General features: G+C 42.4%; 1 protein-coding gene and 1 long non-coding RNA gene across 5 annotated transcripts in view; both read right to left on the bottom strand.

The window, feature by feature from the left end:
- Positions 1 to 13,237, bottom strand: part of plxna4 (plexin A4) — a 252,711-nt gene that overhangs the window by 196,964 nt on the left and 42,510 nt on the right. The window lies entirely within an intron of this gene.
- LOC139066370 (uncharacterized) lies at positions 6,773 to 11,886 on the bottom strand. Of its 2 annotated transcripts, XR_011519269.1 has the most exons (3): positions 7,669 to 11,886; positions 7,347 to 7,527; positions 6,773 to 6,999 (listed from the first exon to the last, which is right to left on the bottom strand). It is a non-coding gene; the product is annotated as an uncharacterized lncRNA (long non-coding RNA). The 2 variants fall into 2 exon arrangements; XR_011519267.1 differs by having other exon boundaries at positions 7,347 to 11,886.

Genomic DNA, 13,237 nt, shown 5'->3' with positions numbered 1-13,237 from the left:
AAGAACTTAGACTTGGGTGTGTTTCCTGTCAAGTTAGTCTTATAAAACATGTCTGCAGCACAAAGTCAAGGCTTAAGCATTCTGAGTTGATGTTATTCTGGTTATTGTGTAAGGGCTGTGCTCAAATAACAACATAAACACCACCGTATGTTATTTATGTTTATATATGTATGTGTTATTTTGATACATAGGTATGTTTTAGTCCAGTGTTTTATGTTTGTATTTACAAAAAATGTTCAGCTTAAGCACAGACATGAGTGACAGCTATGCTGAGAAATGTTAGCCTTGCAAGCCATCCTTTTATGGAAATATATAGTCTGGCCACAAGCCACTGAAACCACCCAGTCATGGGCCGGATTCTACAGTTCTCTCCAAGCCCCCACAATGGAGCTCTAAAATTGAGGCCAACGCGGAAGCGACAAAAATTGCAGTTCCACCCTCATCCGCTGGGGGCTGGTGTCAGAAGCGAGCAAATCCTCATCGACTCCCTGTCACGTTGCGGGTGTAGGAGTAGAAGGACCATGTGTGGTGGAGCAGACCCGGAGGCAAAAAGGCAGGCTAGGATAAAGTAAAAAATGATTTTAATAACCGAGCGGGAACAGCAGGACAAACACAACGCTGACAACTAACACACAATGATCCGACCAAGACTGATACAAGGAGGGAGGTATAAATACACAGGGCAGGTAACAAGGGGCAGGTGAAAACAATAAGGACTAATCAAGGGCAGGGGAGAGACACAATCAGGGAGGCAGGGGCAGACTGTGACACTCCCATGTTAAAAATACCAATTTCACAGCAGAAATAAACATGTTTACAGCCTGGTACCAAAACATGTTTTTTGTTTAAATGATCTAGTTTTCACTCATGACAACTCTGAGGGGGGTGAATATTTTTCTCACTCTTCTGTTTAAGTGTATTAAAAGCCTAAAATTCTGTATAATTAATGAGCATCCGACCCACGTGACCACAGAGCTAGCTCCGTGGAAAGGCCTCAGTAGAGCCTCCGGCTGGCTTGGAAACTGCTCCGGCATTTTGAGTCTCTGTGTTTGTGTATTCTTGTTTGGATATTATTTGTGCAATTGTTGGACAAAATGACTTGCTGTGGCATTAATTGCACTAATAGAGCATCCAAGGAGTCTCCACTTAATTTTTTTCGGTAAGTAAAATTATATTTATGTATTTTAGGTCACTGCCGAGCTGAGCTTAGATTTTAACATGTACTGTTTAACCATGAAATTTAAATGTAATAGGGTAAAACCCAGTGCATTTAACATAATGCTGCACTTTAGAAAATGGGTTGAAATATAACATGTTGGTGGAGCTGGGTTCCTACTATCTGCTTGTGGAGCTCTTGGGAGACCGATGTTTTCCACCCGGTTCTCCCCTCCCCGCAGCTCAGCGCATCTCTGTCTGATCGCGGCTTCTGTTTGATGCCGGCTTGTGGAGCTCTGGGATGGAAACCTTTCCACCCAGTTATCGCCAGCGGCAGCTCTGCACATCTCAGATCGCAGCGGCGCTTGTCTGCTGTGCGGCTGCCAGCTTGTGGAGGTCTTGGAGACCTCTGTGTTCCACCCAGTTTTACCCAGCGGTCAGCCCGGCGTATCTCTGACTGAGAAGCTCTGGTGTTGTGCACAGTTAACTCCGGTTGTAGCTAGGTTGCTACCTCCGTTAGCTTAGCTCCCACCTCCGTATTAGCTTTGAGTTAGCCAGGGTTAGCTTCAAGTTAGCTTGTAGCTAGTTCGACCAGGTGTCGTCAGTTGATCCCAGCCTTACAGCCCCACCCTCAGCTCCTCCTCTCTTCCCTTTATTGAAATTGTCTGGGCTTGACGGAACCTGTGACACGGTCAAAATGGCGGTGGTGGCCACCTCCCATTTGGCCTAAAAAATGTGATATTGGAGCCTATGGAAAGGAGATGTCCAGTATATTTATGTCGATGGTTCTCTCTCAAACCGTCTCTACACGTGACCCAGAGATGGGGACTGTGACATCAACAAGTCATCTCCATGCCGTGTTTTTCTTCAGTTCAGCAACTAAATGGGTTTCAATCAGCACAGTGAATGAACCTTGTTTAGTTGTTGAGCAGAACTAAAACACGGCATGGACTTAACTTGTTGATGCCACAATTCCGGTCTCTAATGTGACATACTCATCACTATGAGTACCCCCCACCCCCCACCCCACCCCACCCCCACGCCTTCGAATTGGTGGACTTCAGCCTGGCGAGGTCATCAACCTGCAGGAGTCAAATGTGCTCTGCGCTCCTCCCAAGATCTCCCTCCCACCTGTGGCTACAGTGGTAGAGCGCCGTACATGGCTGCTCTCGCTGGGGAAACAGGACCCCAGCCCCCCCCCCCCCCCCCCCCCCCCCCCGCCTTCCCATTGGGATGTTGTGTTGTGTTATCTGTTGCTTATCTGTTGAGGTGTTTTTTTTTTTTTGCAGAGCAAAGCTGCCCCCCTGGGGGGAGAGTAGCTATGGAGTGCCTTTTTTTCCCTCCTCCCGAAACCAATCCTCATGTTATCCTTTTTCTCTCTCTATTAAGGTAGCGCGACTCGGGTTGCGAATGACCACGGTCACCAATTCTTGTGGTGTGGGACAGAGAGATTCCGGAGGTCTTTCCTCCCCACTGCTGTCAGACTCTACAACAAATCTGTTGGATGAAGTGTACTCTGTATTTCTAAGCTGTATATAGTATGGTTATTTTTTACTCCATTCTTAAGGTATAAATTATCTATTGTATTGAGTTTATTTTATCTCATTACAATTGAACTCATTGTATTTTAGTGTTTTCTCCCTCTGCTGCATAACTTTTACTTTACTTTTACTTTGGCTGTAAACGAAACAAATTTCCCACTTGTGGGACTAATAAAGGTTATCTTATCTTATCTTATCTTGTCATGTGTCTTGCCCAGTATGTCTGATCTCTGAATTGTGTGTACTGAAACTCTAATTTCCCTCTGGGACAAATAAAGCTTTTCTGATTTCTTTCTGATTTCTGATGGGGCAGCCTTCCATGAACCATCAAAGAAGACGAAGAAGCAGCAAACAAACCTAGAGTGTTGTGACTGGCCAGACACAAGACTGTTCGGGCCAATGGTAGACCTGCAGAAGCTACAACGGAGCATGGCGAGATCAACCTGCAGAAAAAAATCTTTTTGTTACAGATGATTGCTAGGCTACAAAAGTTAAAAACCTACAAAAACATGAAACAGCAATCAACGCCTAGGAATGTAGCTGGTTTTCTAATTTTCTCCTTGCAAGCATTTTAGTGAAAACGACTTTGTTTTGAAATGTAGACCCAAAAATCTATTTCCCGTTTTAGTTTTAGACTGGTGTGACAATTAAATATTCTGTCCATTAAAACAACATTTCTGTCTGTATAACTCATTCAAAAAGACTAAACAAAATAATATAAATAGGCTTATTCATATAAAGTAAGTCAGAACCAACGTATACAGACCAACTGATCAACTGTGCGAAATGGTGTAAAAATATAGTTTTGTTTTCACGCTGTAGGGCCAATGTGTTTTCATTAAAAGTGTTTCCCCATGAATGCGTTTATTAAAAGTTTATAACTTCAGTGATATGTGTACGGACTTCCTCAGAGAAAACCTGAGGCTCAGAGACGTCTATCTGACAGACTCTGATGGGATCTGTCAGGAGGAATAGGCTAACCTGCCTCAAATCCAGCAGAATAAAGCTGGTAGAGACTTGGCAGAGAATTCATGCAGTAATTGCTGCCAAAGGGACCACTGTAAAATGCATTTGGAATACCTGCATTAATGAGATTTCCCTACCTGACCTTTAAAATGTGGCAAACATTTCTAAGATTTCTTTTTGTCATCGTGTTGCTGAACGTAGATTAGTTTGCTAAATATGAAATGCCTTTTACCTTCAAAGTCATAACTTTACTTTGAATTTGGAGTCCAATGTCCTTAAACTAGTTCAGTCCAAAAGTGTTTCTGAGTGCAGATTAGTTATTACCAATTCTGTTCATGTAGCACTGAGGGAAAAGGCCCATAAGCCTGTGGGAGTGTTGGTGCAGCGGAGATAAAAATCCACTTATTAGATCTGTGTTGAAGACTGGAAAGAAAGGGGCAAAAAGAGGAGGTGAGAGAAGAAGATAGATGCTCTTTTTTCCTACCATATTTTTTCACCTCTCCAACTCTTCTTCCCAGAGTCTGTCCCTCCTTCCATCTCATTTATTTACTCTCAATCTCTCACCTTCACTGCTTCACACAGTGAGCGCATAAAGCAGCAGCTGTGGTACCTGAGGTGCACTTGAACACCTTGATGTTAAAAAGACGGACCCAGGGACCCTTTTAAAGATGTTTACACGAGCATTTGCTTAATAGTTCAGTAATCGAACTCACATTTCACCATCTCAGCTGTGGCCACATTGGAGGGCTTCCGTGTGCATCTGTGCTTGTGAGACAAATAAGAGGAGAAGCTGAGCAATATAAGAACGTGCAAATAAACCAAAACAAACAAGCAGGTGCTGCGAGAGAAATCTGATGTTTGCAAGTGACTTAATACATGTGGTGGCTAATGGGAGCTTCCAAACACAGAATATACCAGCAGGAGCTGGAACTCAAGAGAAAATCTCTCATTCATGGAGGCTTCTCATTCACACAAACACGTCTTTCACCCAAGCCTGCAGAAAAACACCCACAAACACTGAAATACAACACAATCCCCTTGATAATAAAATCAGCAGTTTCAGAACTTGTTATTGCAGTTACACTAAGCTATGAAGGGTAGCTTAGCATAGCACAGCCTGAACGACTGGCTGGCTGCTGGCATTTACTGCAGGGGAAAGATAGAGTGACCCAGTTGTAAGCCAAACTACTCTGTACAGAAAGAGAAAAGCAGGAAGAGAGAGAGGAAGGGTAGAGAGAAAAGGTGTGTGTGGGCACTGGTTATCCCAAGAGCCCAATGGTGTGCAATGATTGGATGTAGACATGAGGGGAAGGAAGTGGTGAGAGGATGAGGAGGAGGAGAGGAAGGCTCACCTGCAGTGGTGCATCCTCTAACTGCAGAGACTTAGCCATAAATCAATTGGAGAGGGAAGGGCATCAGAGAAAAAAATGTGTGTTTGAGAGTTATTGTGGAAAATAACTTAAAAAGAATAATTTATATGTGATTATTTTTGGACAAACCATTATACACAAAATCAGAAAATGCAATGTATAGAGAGCACAAAAAAGGGAAGACTCTTAAATCTGGAAAACAAATAGCTGTAGCTCAGTGGAATCCCCCCACTCGTCTGCTCCTTGGCTGGTTTAAATGTTCTTATAAATTTGTCTTATGTGAGGCAATGATGGGAAATTACAGTCAGGACCTGGCAGGATTACTGCCATCCATCTGAGCTATACACAAACATATTGTGTGATTACTTGCTCAACACTGTATTGATTTCCTACTGCAGGACCACAAATTAACTGTGACTATGCAATGATTTGGTACTATACTAATGCATAAAAGAGATGAAACGGTTATTAATAGGGTTTAATTTTGCTGAGAGGCAGCTACTGTACTATAGCATGATACAACGTACTTTAATCAATATAAATCATCTTTTTAAATTGTGGAGATACTACTTTGTAGTCTGCTTCACACAAAAAATTAATCAAATCTGGAGGAAGAGGAAACATTAAGAAAAGGAAAATCACAAGACAGAATTAGTAGAATCAGCAGCATGAAGAGAAGTGAGGACGGTCACACAAAGGTCACACAAAAGCCAGCCTTTCCCATACAAACTTAAAGAGCAGGTCAAGTGTGCCTCAGAGTCCTTCTCCACCCACGTATCAAATTTAAAAACTGCAACATTAGTAGGCGTTGCCTGGTGGACCGAGAGGGCGGAGCCGCGGCAGTGACAAAGACTGATGGCTAACGAGACTATGCTAGCTCCCATCACTCTGAGCAGTCATTAGAAGTGGAGGGCGTTTCTCCCCTCCTTACCCAGACACTCGAGAAGAAAGGAACCAAGTCTATTTGGAGGAGACAAGCGGACCTGAGCCTTATTGTTTTGAGGTTGTGAGTTGCCTGAAACTACCGGAACCGACCCAACAGAACCAGCTCTGAATGGTAAGTAGCCGTTAGCCATAGCATTAGATTAGCTGCAGGATTTGGCTCCACAGCCCTAGAGAGCTAGTATTCAGCATGTTTTAGAGATTTGTCTGCTTCAACACACCTGGTTTTAATCAGCAACAAATGACTGAGCTACTTAACAGCTAATCTAACCTGTTAAAGCAGGAAAACCACTGAAACGTGCTGGATAGCAGCTCTCCAGGAGCCCTGGGCTCAAGTTACAGTCTGCTGCATAGAAAGTTATGAAAATACCCCATGAGAAAATTATTCTGTAATGTGTTCAGCCCACTAAAACTGCCCTGATTTCATTATTTATTTACTGATACCAGCTGCTCTCTTGGTCGTAGGTGATCCTCTGGTGTCTGCAGGTGGTATCCTCTGCTGGTGTCGTCAGGATCAGGAGCTTCCAGAAGAATGTGCATTTCAATGACTCTTTCCCCCTTATTTGTTATATTAATTAAATAAATCTCAATTTATATATTTCCTGTTTTTGTTCATGTCCATAAATACTTAAACATGCTTGAAATTAAAACGAGCTTTTAACAGTGAGGTGCTTGTTTAATTCATCACAATAGAGCTAGTTAAACATGCAACAATGTGATAATTCAATTAAAATAATTTATAAATATCCATTTAAATATAAAAACTGGAATCAAAATGAGATATTTGGCAGCACAAAAAACTTGTCAAACACAATATTTATTATAATAATTGTAGGCAGACAGGAGACAGAGCTGATGGAGGTTCTCAGTCATCGAAGGATGGCTGAAGGCTTTCCAGGAACAGGAGATGTGGTGTTGTCTCTTCTCTCTCTATTCTGCCAGATGAGCTGATAGGTTACAGGTGTGTGAGGACATCCTCATGCTGTCATAACCAGATGACAGGAGTTATCAGGTGATCAGCCAGGCTAATGATGAGATGCAGAAAGAAAACAAATCCAGGACAGTGTACAATAATAATCTGTGGTGTTGCTCATCTCATGTGCTCTTATAGTGTATTAACGCATGCCTGCCTCATGGTGTAGCGTCCATATTTAGCTGAGTGTCCTACAATAATGCAGGTTATTAGTTAATTTACTTTTGATAGCAAAGAACAAAATATTTAATGTAAAAGTTATTTACCAGGTGAATCAGCTCACACGTCACCACCAAGTGTCACAGGGCCAGAATCAGTAGCCTCCTTCATGATGTCATGATGTAATCACATATTTAATTGTTAATATCTTAAATTCTGAAATGTTTTAATTTTTTTTACCTTGAACAGTTCACTGAGCTTGCACTGTCACTGAGGTGGAAGCTGGAATCAACAGCAGACACCTCACATCTTGGTCTTTTCAGGGGTGTGGACGCTGCTCTCAGACTTTCTGGAAGATGAATTTCCATCATGGTCCCTGTGTCACAAGACACATTGAGGCTGTGAGCTCTAAACTGGGTGGCTATGTAAAAAACAAAGAAGCAGCACATTTATAAATGTTCAAAAGAGCATAAAATCATGTGTAACAATAATCTGTAAAACAAATTTAAACTAGAAGGTGATAATAAAATGTTTACATTGAAGATTATTAAAAATAATTCACCTTTGCTACGGGTAAGGCTTCACGTCAGCCTGGACAAGTGCGTTCTTGCAGACTACTAAATCAGTCTGACAGCCAACGTCTTGGGTAGATTTAGCCTGAAAAAAAATAGAAGCACATTGTTGTTGGAGTTTATAAAGTCAGATAATATACAAAAGAAACTGTCCTATATAGGCACTTTATAACATTCCTAGTGTGTGATCGTTATTATAACGTAAAAGTCAGTCACATATGATGTGAAGAGAGCCTGAAATGCAACCTCCTGAACAGAATTCCTCACAGAACCGGGTCACGCTGTGGTGTACGGCTGGATTTCATGCTGTAATGATGTCTGTCAACTAGTGCTGCGTTAGAGCCACTGTTAGCAGAATTACCGACTGACACAAAACAACCCGAATTTTCTCCGAGCCTGACAGTAATAGTCATGAGGACCGTTTCGTCGGCCAGGGCTTCGAGATATGTTCCGATTCACCGCTGATTCTAACCTTACATCCCGTTCCACATTTTTGACAAATCAGCCCGAAGGCAGTGCAGACTGCTACAGTATTAGCTAAATGAAGTGAACCACGTCTCTCAAACTTTGCATTTAGGTAGGGAATTGTCTTTAGAAGATGTTAAAAATTTTATTTAGCTTACTCACCTCAGGCTGGAGCCCGCCGTGGCAGGGGAGCAGAGTCGGTAGGCTGCATCTTAATCGCGGAAGAGCCACGGTGGGCACGGCCTCCCTCTTCAAACGGAGACGTGCAGAATAACCCAGTTCAAACTCCATCATGTTGGCGAAGGAATCGCGGGTAAAATGCTGGTTGCAAACTACAGCACCAGGCGGGAGCTGACTGTTTTCCAGACACCAATTGCGTGTAACCACTGGCGCCTAATTTCTAAGTCCAGCGGAAAGGAGTGCAACCCCACAGAGCCACCGAACCCACTACACTACACCTTCTCACCACACTAACACGATATGGAGCACTTAACCTGAACTACTTTCCTAATAACACTAACAGCCAAACACTAACTAAACTACAATATCCAACAGCCAAGCTAACACTAAATAAGTATGTATAACACTAAAAGCTATGCTAAAGATTAGGATATGCTAATGCTATATGCTAATGCTGAACTACCGCTAACCGTCCTACACTCGCATGCAAATCCAACTCCCAACTCGCCACAAGGCGTGGCCGAGACGCTCGATGCTTTTATAACTTTGACACAGAGCTGCTACGTAGTACTCTACTGGTTTAAGTAGTATCTTTCTCTTTAGCCATTGGCTAAAGTGTAGTCAAAATGACTCAAACACTATGTTTTAAGCTGAAGGTGGCGCTATACTGTGGTATTTAGGCAGAATTTTTAATTTTTAAAGAAAATGCACCAAAATGCTAAAATAATGAATACACACATTTAAAACACTATTAGACACTCATTTATACAGTTCATCAGCAAAAAGTTAATTTAGAAATTACTTGCTCTTTAACTCTCACATATGTGTTTTTGGCTCCTGTTCATTTTAACTAACTGACCAGGACGCCATGGGAAAAGACGATAACGAGCCTGGTTAAATTAAGCCCAGTCCAATCTGTTCTTCTAAAGTCAAATTACTACCAATTAATATGACTCATAACAAGGTAACTCAGGTCAAATATTCAGACTTTAGAGGTCATTCTTACTAAGACGTGAGGTTATTGGACCAGTCAAAACTTCTGCTGTGATTAAAGCTTCGTGCCTGCCCATCAAGGACAACCAGTAAGAAAAAACTCTGTAAACACAGACGCCATCAAACTTTTCTGGCAGAAAGAGAGAAAAAGGATGTGGGTGTATTTTTTAAAAATGGTTTATGGTAATTCACTTTGACATTTGAGCCATCTTTCCCAATTAAAAGTTTGACATCTTAGCTTTTGAATTTGTGCGTGGAATACAAAACAAAAAGCTTTGTTGTTCTGATTAAGTGAGACCCAACTTCTCCAAGCCAGATCACAAATCTCACCATGTTCATTGGGCACCAATAAAGGTAAATTTGTATGTAATTTAATCAGCATTCACAACACAACAATATACGCTTAGACATGTTTACAAAATGAACAAATGAACATAAAGCTTCCATGTTTTGCTTAAACTCAGACATCATTTCCTATGATCTATGACATTTCACATTGTCTCCTCGAGGCCTAAATGTATCTCTTCTGATAAAAAGGGGGAAATAAAAGGCACAATTTCTACTAAAGGAAATATTTAATATTTGTGGACAGCTCTATGATTTGTTTATGTCCCTCAGACCTTGACTCGTCTCCTTCAGCAGCTAAACTCATCTCAACCCCGAGCCAGCGACACTCAAAAGTGTCAGCCAAAGTTCAAACTGCCAGGACACCAAAAGATCATACTTAGGTCTTCCCTTTTGACTCCATAACGCTCAAGCCTTTAGGATCTAAATACATACTGCAGTGTACGGCTCACTCGGAGCTTGATTTAACTGCCTCAGTGGTTGTGGACTCGCAAGAGTGAAATGAACAAAAAGAAAAAAAAATCTATTTCACCACTTCTACCTCTTTACTCATATTTACCTCAGTCACTTGCTTACTTATTTCCTACTTACTAATTCTGCCCTCTGCACTAGTGCACTGCTGTGTCTTCCTGACTGTAGCTTCATATTAATACTAGATTTTTAACAGATATTCTAGTTTTCTATGCATCAACAAAGGTAACACACTGTTGCTCCAGAGGAAACGTACCCTCATTTAAACTCTTTTGGTTTTACTCATACCTATAGTCATGCATGAATTCATCCCTCTACTGGCCCACCATGTGCTACACATGCAGCTCCAACAGCCTGGTTTTCTCCTTGTTATTGATAGCTTTTTTCCCTCATCATCAATTCACCTAAACATGAATGTCACCCTGATACAAACTAAAACTTGACAATTCCGGTTTCCCTTGACCTACCTTGCCCAATATCTATTCCCAAATGAGAGCTGGGACATTCTTGCTCAACACAACAGGGTCCCTGCTCGTTTAGAGGCAGGCAGAATGGGCACGCAAGGACACTGAATGAGGTTTTTGTTGGTGAGCAAGTCCATTTCTGCAGTAGCTTCTGATCTTCTTCCCAGGCGCTACTAATGGACTGCCCTTCTCATTAGCCACTGTGATTATCGGCACAGAAATGACTAGTATGTACACAAACACTTGTGTATAACTACAGACCACATCTCGATGTGAAAAGGAATGGAAACGTGGCAGCAGCCTTCAGTAAACAATGTGCATCGAGCAGATGATGTATGAAGAAACGATGGGCTGAAATAGAAGAGTGGAGAAAGAAGAATGTGGTGAAGGAGGGGGACAGAGGCTGCCGGACGGGTTCCCATAGACTTATTCTCCTTGACATGTTTCTTTATGTCTAAAATGAATAGCAGAGAAAAGCTAGGGCAACAAGCAGAGCTAATTCAGCAAGACAACACCTACCTTTTGACATTCAGGCAGCCCTAACACCACGAGGTAGACTTTCTGGATTCAAACCTTTTATCCAAACTAATGTTTACTATGATCATCATGTCACATTTTTTCTGCATTGTCTGCGGAAAGGTGAAAACTAAAAACAAATGCACTGTAATATGATCTCAGATGTGTATCCCTCTATACATCATCTCCTGTGCATGTGGAGCAGCTTTTGCTTCCATGGCAACTTAAGCTGCAGTAGCTGGTGTGGGAGCAGCAACACACACACAAAGTGCCTAAGCAAGACTGCTGAGGAATACTTAACAGTAGGGGGACATTGACATTCTGGGAATGCTGGCTGGATGCTGCAGTAGTTTAAGCCACTGGCGATGAATGGGTGGCCAGTTAGGTGGGTTCAAATGGCAACAGGCCAGGGGGATGATAGCAGCATGCATGTGCGGAAGTGTGTTTGCACCTCACTGGAACTGCATTGGGTTCACAGCTTAACGAGAGTGGGAGGCAGTCTAAATCATAAACCAGTGTCTGCATGCATCCACACGATGGTGGCTTGTCCTAAAGCATATTTCATCATTAGCTTTAACCAGTTAATCCTCTGCTCCACTGACCACGGCTCAGCTCAGCCTATTTCAATAATCTGTGTCTGGGGCTAGCCAGCCCATCATACACACACACAAACACACACGGCCAAAGCAAGGACACAGTCAGCCCACATAACATATTGGGCCGGTCCAGAGCAGTTACCATCCAAAGTAAGAGCTCTCTCAACCCCCCCCCCCACCCCCCCCACCCCCACACACACACACACACACACACACACACACACACCTAGCCATACATTATCTGTTGTGCTGGCTGAAAAGCTAGTTAGAAATAAACATGTTTATCTATTAGATGAGGAGCATCACACAGATAGATGAGTCAGGTCAGGCTAGCCTGTACAGAACAGGAAACAGAAATTGGTGAAAGGTAGAGTCAAATGAGATTTTGACCTTTGCCTCCTAAACAAAAAGCATTGACATTTCTGTGTACAGTGGACTAATTTTTTGTATTTGTCAACCATAAATGGGCCTATTCTCAACCCATCTCCTTATAACCCATAATTTATAATCCTAGTCTGTTACGTTACCACCAGGCAAAGAAGTGACATTGGTTGGGAGGGGGACCACAACTCCCTGCTTTTTGTCCTTTGCTAAATAGATCTATATACTATTATTTCCAGAACCATGTCTGTCTCCAACTGCATGAGCTCTCTACAGACTTGTGATATCTAGTTCAGTGAGCTTTTTCAGCCTCTCTATCTTTGGATGTCCTGCCTTGCTCAGTTTTGTGCCACTGTCGATGTCAAGTTCAAGGTTAGCTGCTCATTGTATTGAGTGCCAATGCTCCCTATTGGGACTGACAGAGGGAAGATGCATTAGCACCTCAGCAGGCAGTTCTCAATCTCATCTTTTCTCTCTTTTTTCTACTTCCTTCCTCCACACCTCGCTCTTGTCCCTTCATCCACCTCTCATGGCACAACCCCATGCAGATAGCCGGCAGACCTGGCATGTGTGCACTGGCTGCAGTGGGGGTGTAAGAACTCACTGATGCATGCTCATCTAAAAAAAATCAGTGGCAGTGTGTTATGCATTTGTCTTCACTTCAACTTTTATTTCTCAGGCCAATGTGTTTCATGTCCAGATGACCATAAACTAAACCAAAGCCTACAGGGGGTTAAGTCTTTCCCCTTGGCCTGCTGCTGTGTATTGACCTGCAGTAAATGGGTTTAAACCTTACCCAGGCACAGCCTTTTATCTCCATCACATCTTCATCCCCTCACATCTTTATCACAGACCAGCGAACACACCACCTGACCGACAGACAGGCTGACAGAAGCCATATGGTCTATTCACTTCCAGTGGCAAGAGGTAGCCATCAAAGAGCTATCGCAGTAACTCCACTCAGCCATGGACAGAAAGACAGGAAGGAGAAAGATGTGCAGAAAAGGTAAAGGGAAATTATGAGGACAAATAAGAGTGAAACATGACAGATAAAACATAAATAAAGTGAAGAGGTAAAAGTGTTTTTACTTGTGCCAAGAGAAAAATATCTGAGTTCAAATGAGGAAACGGCACACAAGTGAAGAGAT

The sequence above is a fragment of the Nothobranchius furzeri genome, chromosome 1, assembly GCF_043380555.1.
Source record: "Nothobranchius furzeri strain GRZ-AD chromosome 1, NfurGRZ-RIMD1, whole genome shotgun sequence".
NCBI lineage: Eukaryota > Metazoa > Chordata > Actinopteri > Cyprinodontiformes > Nothobranchiidae > Nothobranchius > Nothobranchius furzeri.
This window is presented reverse-complemented; position numbering and strand designations above follow the sequence as displayed.